The sequence below is a fragment of the Entelurus aequoreus genome, linkage group LG11, assembly GCF_033978785.1.
Source record: "Entelurus aequoreus isolate RoL-2023_Sb linkage group LG11, RoL_Eaeq_v1.1, whole genome shotgun sequence".
In the NCBI taxonomy this organism is placed as follows: Eukaryota; Metazoa; Chordata; class Actinopteri; order Syngnathiformes; family Syngnathidae; genus Entelurus; species Entelurus aequoreus.
Window position 1 is genome coordinate 8,480,927 of NC_084741.1, and position 9,996 is coordinate 8,490,922.

Genomic DNA, 9,996 nt, shown 5'->3' on the forward strand with positions numbered 1-9,996 from the left:
CCCCATAAGGGACAAATGGATGGATGGGTGGATTATTGCAGGTAGGTAGGCAGGTAGGTACACCTGTGCAGCCTATTAGGAGTTAATACAAAAATCTGCATCTTCTCTCTACATCATTCGGATTCCTTTTTCAAGGCGTACACACAAGATAAATGCCTGGTTCACACCAACGGCGCTTGGCGCGCTTTAAAGCGGCGAGCAAAGCGCCATCATTTTTGTACATTTTTCCACGAATATCCCGATCTCTGAAGTAATGTTATGCTTTGATACGCTCTGATACGCTCTGATAAGAATTAGTTGCCGCTTTGTTACCGTTCCTCACGATTTGATGCCGCTTTGATACGCTTTAAATCACGCTTTGATACGTTTTATTACGCTTTATTGAACTTTATTACGCTTTGATGCAATCCTGACGCTTTAAATCAGGCTCTGACATGATTATCAAGCTCTGTTGTGCATTGTTACAACAAAAATAAGAAAAAAATGTGAAAAACTCAGTATACTGTTTTCCACACATTTTTTATATTCATTTATTTTTTCAGTTTCTCTTTTTTTTTTCCGTTATATTATGTTTTATATCTTCATTTCTTTTATTTTTGTCATCTTAATAAATATCTATCTTTCATTTCTTATTCTAGTTGACAATAATAAAAGGCAATTATCCACACATTTTTTATATTCATTTATTTTTTCAGTTTCTCTTTTTTTTTCGTTATATTATGTTTTATATCTTCATTTCTTTTATTTTTGTCATCTTAATAAATATCTATCATTCATTTCTTATGCTAGTTGACAATAATAAAAGGCATTTCTTTTAAACGTAACATATTCTCTTTATTATTAACATTTTCATACAGAAAAATGATAGACAGTAATGTCAAACTGCAACATCAAACAGCAGAAGTACAGAAACAAAAAAGGCAATGATGCAAAAGAGAATGGATTTGTAATCCTGTGTTGGTTTTACATAAAGTTTCAATGTCACTAGTCAATATCACTGTTCTGGCTCTGCCATTAGTATTGTGTGCACTGGCTCTTTAAGAGAATCAGGAAGTGAGTGTCCTGGCCATGCTGCAGAGATGATGATGTAATGTGATTCAGACCACGGAGACGGCATGTTGTTCTGTTCTGTAGCTGTGTTAGAGTTCATAAAGGCATTCCCTGTGAGTATTGCCGTAAAAAATGATGTTTAGATGGAATATATGTTAGAAAGTAGTACATTTAAGTAGTTCATTTAATGTTTAAGGAACTATTTACAAGTCTTATTTTGAATGCATTATTTTGGCTCAAATCAATGTAATGAGACAGTATATGATTTATGTTAAGCTTTAATGAATAATTGCTGCATTATTTGTGTATACTGATGCACCTATACTGTATCTGTTTGTTATAGTTTCACACCTGCCATATAAAAACGGGTCCAACTCATCCTGACGTCTGCGACTTCTTGTGTGGGGCTGTTTAACTAACTGGAAAGTGAAAAGGTTTCATGAAGCCAGTACGATGACAGTCACTTCCTATTGCGCTTTGAACCAAGATCTGTGAAGCTTTCCTACGCTTTGAGTCAAGCTTTGCTGAGCTTCGTCAGGCTTTGTCACGCTTTGATACGCTCTCGGCGCTTTATTCCATTCTTGACAGAGCGCCAATTTTTTTTAAACCGTTTAAAAAAATGTTGGTGAACTTGCCGCATGTCCCGCTTCACTACAAGCTTTCCCACCATCCATTACGACCCTCGCGCTTTAATCAGGCTTGGTTACGCTTTAACGCCGCTTTGCATGCCGCTTTGCATGCCGCTTTGCATGCCGCTTTGGTGTGAACCTAGCATAAAGCAATGCAGTGCAACAAACATCATCAAAACTACAGAAAATCCAGATAAATAAATGAAACGCAGCTACGAGAATCCGCTCGTTAAGAATCACAACAAACCTTCCTCTCTTGTGACATCCTGTGTGAGTGTTCCTCCCTCTCAGCGTACAGATGTTGTAACACTTTTTAAGCAACACTTACCTTCCCCACCGCCCTACCACGCCCTGCGGTTAATAGCAATGTGTGTGTGTGTGTGTGTGTTGTTATGCCCGTCCTCAACCCTCTCTCTGCGAGCTCAGAAGTGACCCGCGCTAAGGGGAGGGGGAAATCAATAGTCAATTCCATTTTGCAGGCAGCGTGTGACAGCTACTAGATAGGAGTGCATCGGGCGCATGTAAGGAGAGTCCAAGCTTGACCGACCCCCGCCGGGCCCTCCTCCTCCTCCTCCTCCTCCTCCTCCTTTCACCTTACTTCTCAGCCTTTGTATGAAGAAACATTAAGCTTCTTCAAGTGTGAACCTCCAATGTGACACATGATTTCACACGTCGGCTGCTGACAGGCAACTTCAACACGTTCTCATTTTTTTGTATCATCGGGGAATGAATGAATAATCCAGTCATATTTTAATGATTGTTATAATAACAACGGTTGATGGTTGGAGTTTATTTCAAAGATGCATGCAATTACAACGTGGTCACAATTTCCAGTTTCTCTTTTCAACACGTTCGAAAAAGGAGTGGGAAGAAGCACACTGCAAAAAGTCAGTGTTCAAAAACAAGAAAAAAACATACAAAAATGAGGGGTATTTTATTTAAACTAAGCAAAATTATCTGCCAATAGAACAAGAATATGTGGCTTGTCAAGACTTTCCAAAACAAGTCAAATTAGCTAACCTCAATGAACCCAAAAATAGCTTAAAATAAGTATATTCTCACTAATAACAAGTGCACTTTTCTTGGTAGATAAAAAGAGACCTTTTTGCTCAATTTGTTGAAAAATATTCTTAAATGAAGTAAATGCTAGTGCCATTATCTTGACATAATGATATGCACTCGGCATTACATTTCTTGAAACCAGCAAACTTATACTAAAAACTAATGTATTGTTCTTAATGGAAAGGCAACAAGGCAAGCGCTTGTTACTCTCGGGGTCTCCTAGCCGCTCAGGCAAATCATATGCTCTAAAAATGCATTTTTCCATCAATAACATGACATCATCACGCCAAGTGCGTGCTCTTTCAGGCAATTAGTGCGCATATATACAGCCCGGCCCCCGGCCAAAATATTTTTTTAATTGTAATATTGAAGAATTTATCTGAATGCGCATGAACTATTTCTGTTCAAAATTGTTAGAAATGTACATTTTTTAACAATATAATCCATAAATAATAACATTAAAAAAAAATGTTTTAAAAATGAGTGAAGTAAGTTGTGTTTCATATGGTGAGATAAATAAGATTATCAATAAATTCAGAATGTTTATCATCATTCTTGGAAATTGATTAGTTTCTTAAATTGTTTGATTTCTATACTTAATCCATAATGTTTTAGGTCACACATTTTCTCTAAGATTATATTTCTACTCTATTTATATATATATATATATATATATATATATATATATATATATATATATATATATATATATATATATATATATATATATATATATATATATATATATATATATATATATATATATATATATATATATATATATATATATATATACACACACAACGTGTGTGTGTGTGTGTGTGTATATATATATTGTATATGTATGTGTATATAAGTGTATGTATGTATGTATATACAGTACAGGCCAAAAGTTTAGACACACCTTCTCATTCAATGCGTTTTCTTTATTTTCATGACTATTTACATTGTAGATTGTCACTGAAGGCATCAAAACTATGACACCTGTGAAGTGAAAGCCATTTCAGGTGACTACCTCTTGAAGCTCATGGAGAGAATGCCAAGAGTGTGCAAAGCAGTAATCAGAGCAAAGGGTGGCTATTTTGAAGGAACTACAATATAAAACATGTTTTCAGTTATTATTTATATTTTTTTTAAAATACATGTATATAAATATATATATATATATATATATATATATATATATATATATATATATATATATATATATATATATATATATATATATATATATATATATATATATATATATATATATATATATATACATATATATATATATATATATATATATATATATATATATATATATATATATATATAAATATATACATTTATTAATTTTTTATTATAAATAAATATATAAAAAGGTAATTTTATATACTGTAAATATATATATATATATATATATACATATATATATATATATACATATATATATATATATATATATATATATATATATATATATATATATATATATATATATATACATGTATTTTTTTTAATTATAAATAAATATTTAAAAAGGTAATTTTGTATACTGTAAATATATATATATATATATATATATATATATATATATATATATATATATATATATATATATATATATATATATATATATATATATATATATATGTATAAATAATATAATAATATATAAATAAATATATAAATAGGTAATTTTACATACTGTAAATAAATAAATAAATAAAACATTTTAAATATATATATATATATATATATATATATATATATATATATATATATATATATATATATATATATATATATATATATATATATATCATATAATCTGTACATCCATCCATTTTCTATGGTTATATCCCTCTCTGGGTTGCAGGGTTGCTGGAGCCTATACCAGTTGCATTCGGGGGTAAGGCGGGGTACACCCTGGACAAGTCGTGTGTGTATATATATACATATATATATATATATATATATATATATATATATATATATATATATATATATATATATATATATATATATATATATATATATATATATATATATATATATATATATATGTATATATATTTATATTTGTTTGCAAACATTTTGGGAAAATGTATTCATCCATTCGCCTGGAGATGTCCTGGGAAGAGGTGGACCAAGTGGCTGGGGAGAGGGAAGTCTGGGCTTCTCTGCTTAGGCTGCTGCCCCCGCGACCCCGACTTCAGTTGAGTGGAAGAAGATGGATGGATTTTTGTTTGTTTGTTTGTTTGAAAAAAAGACAAACATTCCTCACCACTCTGGGCCTGCTATGTCCCGCTGTTGCTCACATCCATATCTTTATTAATCGATGATAATTAAAAATAACACTGCACTGTATTACATATAGGACTTATTCTAACACTTAGTTTAGGCCAACAATATGTAGAATATGTGTTTAAAAAGAGAAGATACATCACCTAGTTCTTGTATTGATAGAATCCCAAATGCGTGGACTAAATTATTTCCCATAACAAATATGGTTATGCTCATTAATACCCATGATTTTGTCCAAATGAATGATATGACATGAACATATTGAAGGAGACTGCTTCAAAGTGACAGTTTGCATGACTCCGTGCATACTAACAATACTCCGTAGGAGAAGAGGAACAGAAAGTTGCACATTGCCACACTTTCAGCATCTGTCTGCTCCATCTGGGAGTCCAAGCTGTATTTTCAACAGCAGGTAATAATTGGAAACTCACAAAAGACAACAAGTACCCGCTAAATACAAATATTTTCTTTTTTTAATTACGAATTAGAGTGCATGAGACAGTTGAAAAGAAACCTGTAGCTTTCTTTAATTGAAAGCACATGGGCGTGTATCATCAAGTACAGGAGCTGCAATGTTGTAAGAGCGGTAAGCAGAAAACTGCTCAGTCGGCATTAAAGGCCTACTGAAAGCCACTACTAGCGACCACGCAGTCTGATAGTTTATATATCAATGATGAAATCTTAACATTGCAACACTTGCCAATACGGCCGGGTTAGATTAGTAAAGTGACATTTTAAATTTCCCGCGAAATATCCTGCTGAAAACGTCTCGGTATGATGACGTTTGCGCTTGACGTCACGGATTGTAGCGGACATTTTGGGACAGCATTGTGGCCGACTATTAAGTTGTCTGTTTTCATCGCAAAATTCCACAGTATTCTGGACATCTGTGTTGGTGAATCTTTTGCAATTTGTTTAATGAACAATGGAGACAGCAAAGAAGAAAGCTGTACGTGGGAAGCGGTGTATTAGCGGCCGGCTGCAGCAACACAAACACGTAGCCGGTGTTTCATTGTTTACATTCCCGAAGGATAACAGTCAAGCTTCACCATTGGCCTGTGGAGAACTGGGACAACAGAGACTCTTACCAGGAGGACTTTGAGTTGGATACGCAGACGCGGTACCGTGAGTACGCAGTTGCGGCTTCCAAACATTTGATCACTTGCCCGTACGTGCGTGCCGCTATGTGCATGTCACGTACGTAACTTTGGGGAAATATATGTGCTGTATGAACTTCACGGAGGTGAACGTTACTTTGGGCTGTGGGATTGAGTGTGTTGTGCGGGTGTTTGATTTGTATTGGCGGGTTATATGGACGGGAGGGGGGAGGTGTTTGTTATGCGGGATTAATTTGTGGCATATTAAATATAAGCCTGGTTGTGTTGTGGCTAATAGAGTATATATATGTCTTGTGTTTATTTATTGTTGTAGTCATTCCCAGCTGAATATCAGGTCCCACCCGCCTCTCACAGCATCTTCCCTATCTGAATCGCTTCCACTGCCCTCTAGTTCTTCACTCTCACTTTCCTCATCCACGAATCTTTCATTCTCGCTCAAATTAATGGGGAAATCGTCGCTTTCTCGGTCCGAATCGCTCTCGCTGCTGGTGGCCATGATTGTAAACAATGTGCAGATGTGAGGAGCTCCACAACCTGTGACGTCACGCTACTTCCGGTACAGGCAAGGCTTTTTTATCAGCGAGCAAAAGTTGCGAACTTTATCGTCGATGTTCTCTACTAAATCCTTTCAGCAAAAATATGGCAATATTGCGAAATGATCAAGTATGACACATAGAATGGACCTGCTATCCCCGTTTAAATAAGAGAATCTCATTTCAGTAGGCCTTTAAAAGCGCTGTGAGTAAATTGTAAACATCACTGTGGAGGGGGGGCGTGGTCTGCGGGCGTGCCGCGGAGCGGGGGGTGTAAGGACCGGCCTCGAAGTCAGCGGCAGGTGAGTAGATTGCCCAGCTGGGGCTTGTTATCTAATCACCTGTCGCCTTTATTAGCAGCAGTCCTGGAATATATATTGCTGAAAAGCAACCGAGACTTGTGTGTGGCAATAAAAGTATACCGGGGTCAAGAAGATCCGTCGGCATCACAAGAACACACCACAAGAGGGAAACCTCCACAATCAAGTTTCACAGAAAAAAGATGCATTTGGAAATGCATACAGAGGTGAATAAATCTGCCTGATTGTGACCACTCAATCAGGAGGTTGCCTACAGCCACAGCTGCTAATATTTTTAACATAGCGCTCATTGGAGACCCCAGACTTAAGCATAGTAATAGCATATACCAGACCTGGGCAAATTAAGGCCCGGGGGCCACATGCGGCCCGTTAAGCTTTTCAATCTGGCCCGCCGGACATTCCCAAATTTTTTTTTTAGATCTTCAACATGGAAACTGTAGCTGCCATTATGATGTTTTCTAATGACCGTAAGTTTTGAACTATCATCATCATCATCGGCGGTCACTCGAAGTGAGTATGACGATCCTCCTGGTAGGGGAGTATCCCTTTATGGAGGATGACTTAGTTTAACGTGGGGAGACTAGTGCACAGACAGTCACCACACCATCCTTGACAGAAATTGGGTCAGTGTCCAGTGGCATGGAGTCCAAGACGACTGGGGGACCCTTTTCTGCTGCAGCCTTCATCCGCCATTGAGCCGTTGTGGTAGTTCTTACGTCTACCGTCTTCCGCCTGCTCCGCCGTTGAGGTCTTCACCGTATCCCTGGCTAGGGGGCAGTCAGGTTCTAGGCCTTTGCCAAGAGCCACCTGGGGTAACAGTAGTAAAGGGGTTGACCTCGTAGTGGAGCCTCCACTGCCGGATGCACTTTAACGTCATGCCCAGGAAATATACAAAGTATTTCAATGGTTGGAATCTGTGCTTTTGCATGATATACTAGTTACTATGGTAATCGAATTAGTTACTATGGTAATGTAAGTCACAGCAGCTCAGACCAGGCACCAAGCAGTGTGGGTGGGGAGCGTTTCCACAGAGTGTTTCCAGAGCCTGAAATGTGGGTGTCAGGGACTGACGCGGAAGGAGATTTTTACAACAAAGTTCTAAAGCTTAGTGATATATCAGATATATCAGATTGTAGGTGGGTTTTTTGTTACCCTTCGTGTTCATCTTTCGCTGTGTTTGTTGCATTTTTGTTGCGTTTCACTTCATTGTAAAATATGTGGATGGAGAGGGTGTGTTGTCAATATTCAGTGTTTTATCGTTTATAGTTAATATTGTAAATCCCACATTCTTTATTTTCATGTGCATTCTAGGTGTCTCATTCAGTACAAAAAAATTTAAATTCCATTCCGTTTTTTAAGGCATAACGTTTTTAGCATTCAATCAGACATTATTGTGAGTTTTTGTATTAGTGTTCCTTAAAATCCGATATACCGGCCCCCAGACAGATTTGTTTCTCTAAATTTGGCGCCCTTGTCACGGCCAGGGCGCAGTGGAATGCGCCGTCATCTTTGCGCCTTGCTTGCAGCGCCTCGAGACGCGCCCACGGCCGCGTCACCCCCACATGCCGGCAAGGCTGTGGGCGATCAGTAATCAGCGCACCTGGACCTGATGAGAGGGAGCTGTATAAAGGACCAGTGGACCAAAGGATCCAGGCGGGAACTTAGTTCTCATTGGTATACCGTAAGCCAGGGGTCACCAACCTTTTTGAAAGCAAGAGCTACTTCTTGGGTACTGATTAATGTGAAGGGCTACCAGTTTGATACACACTTCAATAAATTGCCAGAAATAGCCAATTTGCTCAATTTACCTTTAACTCTATGTTATTATTAATAATTAATGATATTTACACTTAATTGAACGGTTTAAAAGAGGAGAAAACACGGAAAAAATGACAATTCAATTTTGAAACATAGTTTATCTTCAATTTCGACTCTTTAAAATTCAAAATTCAACTGAAAAAAAGAAGAGAAAAACTAGCTAATTCGAATGTTTTTGAAAAAATTAAAAAAAGAATTTATGGAACATCATTAGTAATTTTTCCTGATTAAGATTAATTTTAGAATTTTGATGACATGTTTTAAATAGGTTAAAATCCAATCTGCACTTTGTTAGAATATACAACAAATTGGACCAAGCTATATTTCTAACAAAGACAAATCATTATTTCTTCTAGATTTTCCAGAACAAAAATTTTAAAAGAACTTCAAAAGACTTTGAAATAAGATTTAAATTTGATTCTACAGATTTTCTAGGTTTGCCAGAATATTTTTTTTGAATTTTAATCATAATAAGTTTGAAGAAATATTTCACAAATATTCTTCGTCGAAAAAACAGAAGCTAAAATGAAGAATTAAATTAAAATGTATTTATTATTCTTTACAATAAAAAAAATAAATGTACTTGAACATTGATTTAAATTGTCAGGAAAGAAGAGGAAGGAATTTAAAAGGTAAAAAGGTATATGTGTTTAAAAATCCTAAAATCATTTTTAAGTTTGTATTTTTTCTCTAAAATTGTCTTTCTGAAAGTTATAAGAAGCAAAGTAAAAAAATGTATGAATTTATTTAAACAAGTGAAGACCAAGTCTTTAAAATATTTTCTTGGATTTTCAAATTCTATTTGAGTTTTGTCTCTCTTAGAATTAAAATATCGGGCAAAGCGAGACCAGCTTGCTAGTAAATAAATACAATTAAAAAAATAGAGGCAGCTCACTGGTAAGTGCTGCTATTTGAGCTATTTTTAGAACAGGCCAGCGGGCTACTCATCTGGTCCTTACGGGCTACCTGGTGCCCGCGGGCACCGCGTTGGTGACCCCTGCCGTAAGCCAACAAGCTTTATGCTCTCTCCGCGTTTCTTCCCTGTGCTTGATTTGTCCCCTGTCTTCTCCCTTGTGCCCGCAGTGTTTTCCTTCCGTTTCCTTGGTTTTGAGCTGTGCATCTCGCTCCCTTGGACTTTCCCCCCCTGGATCTCGAATGTCTTCCTGGATCT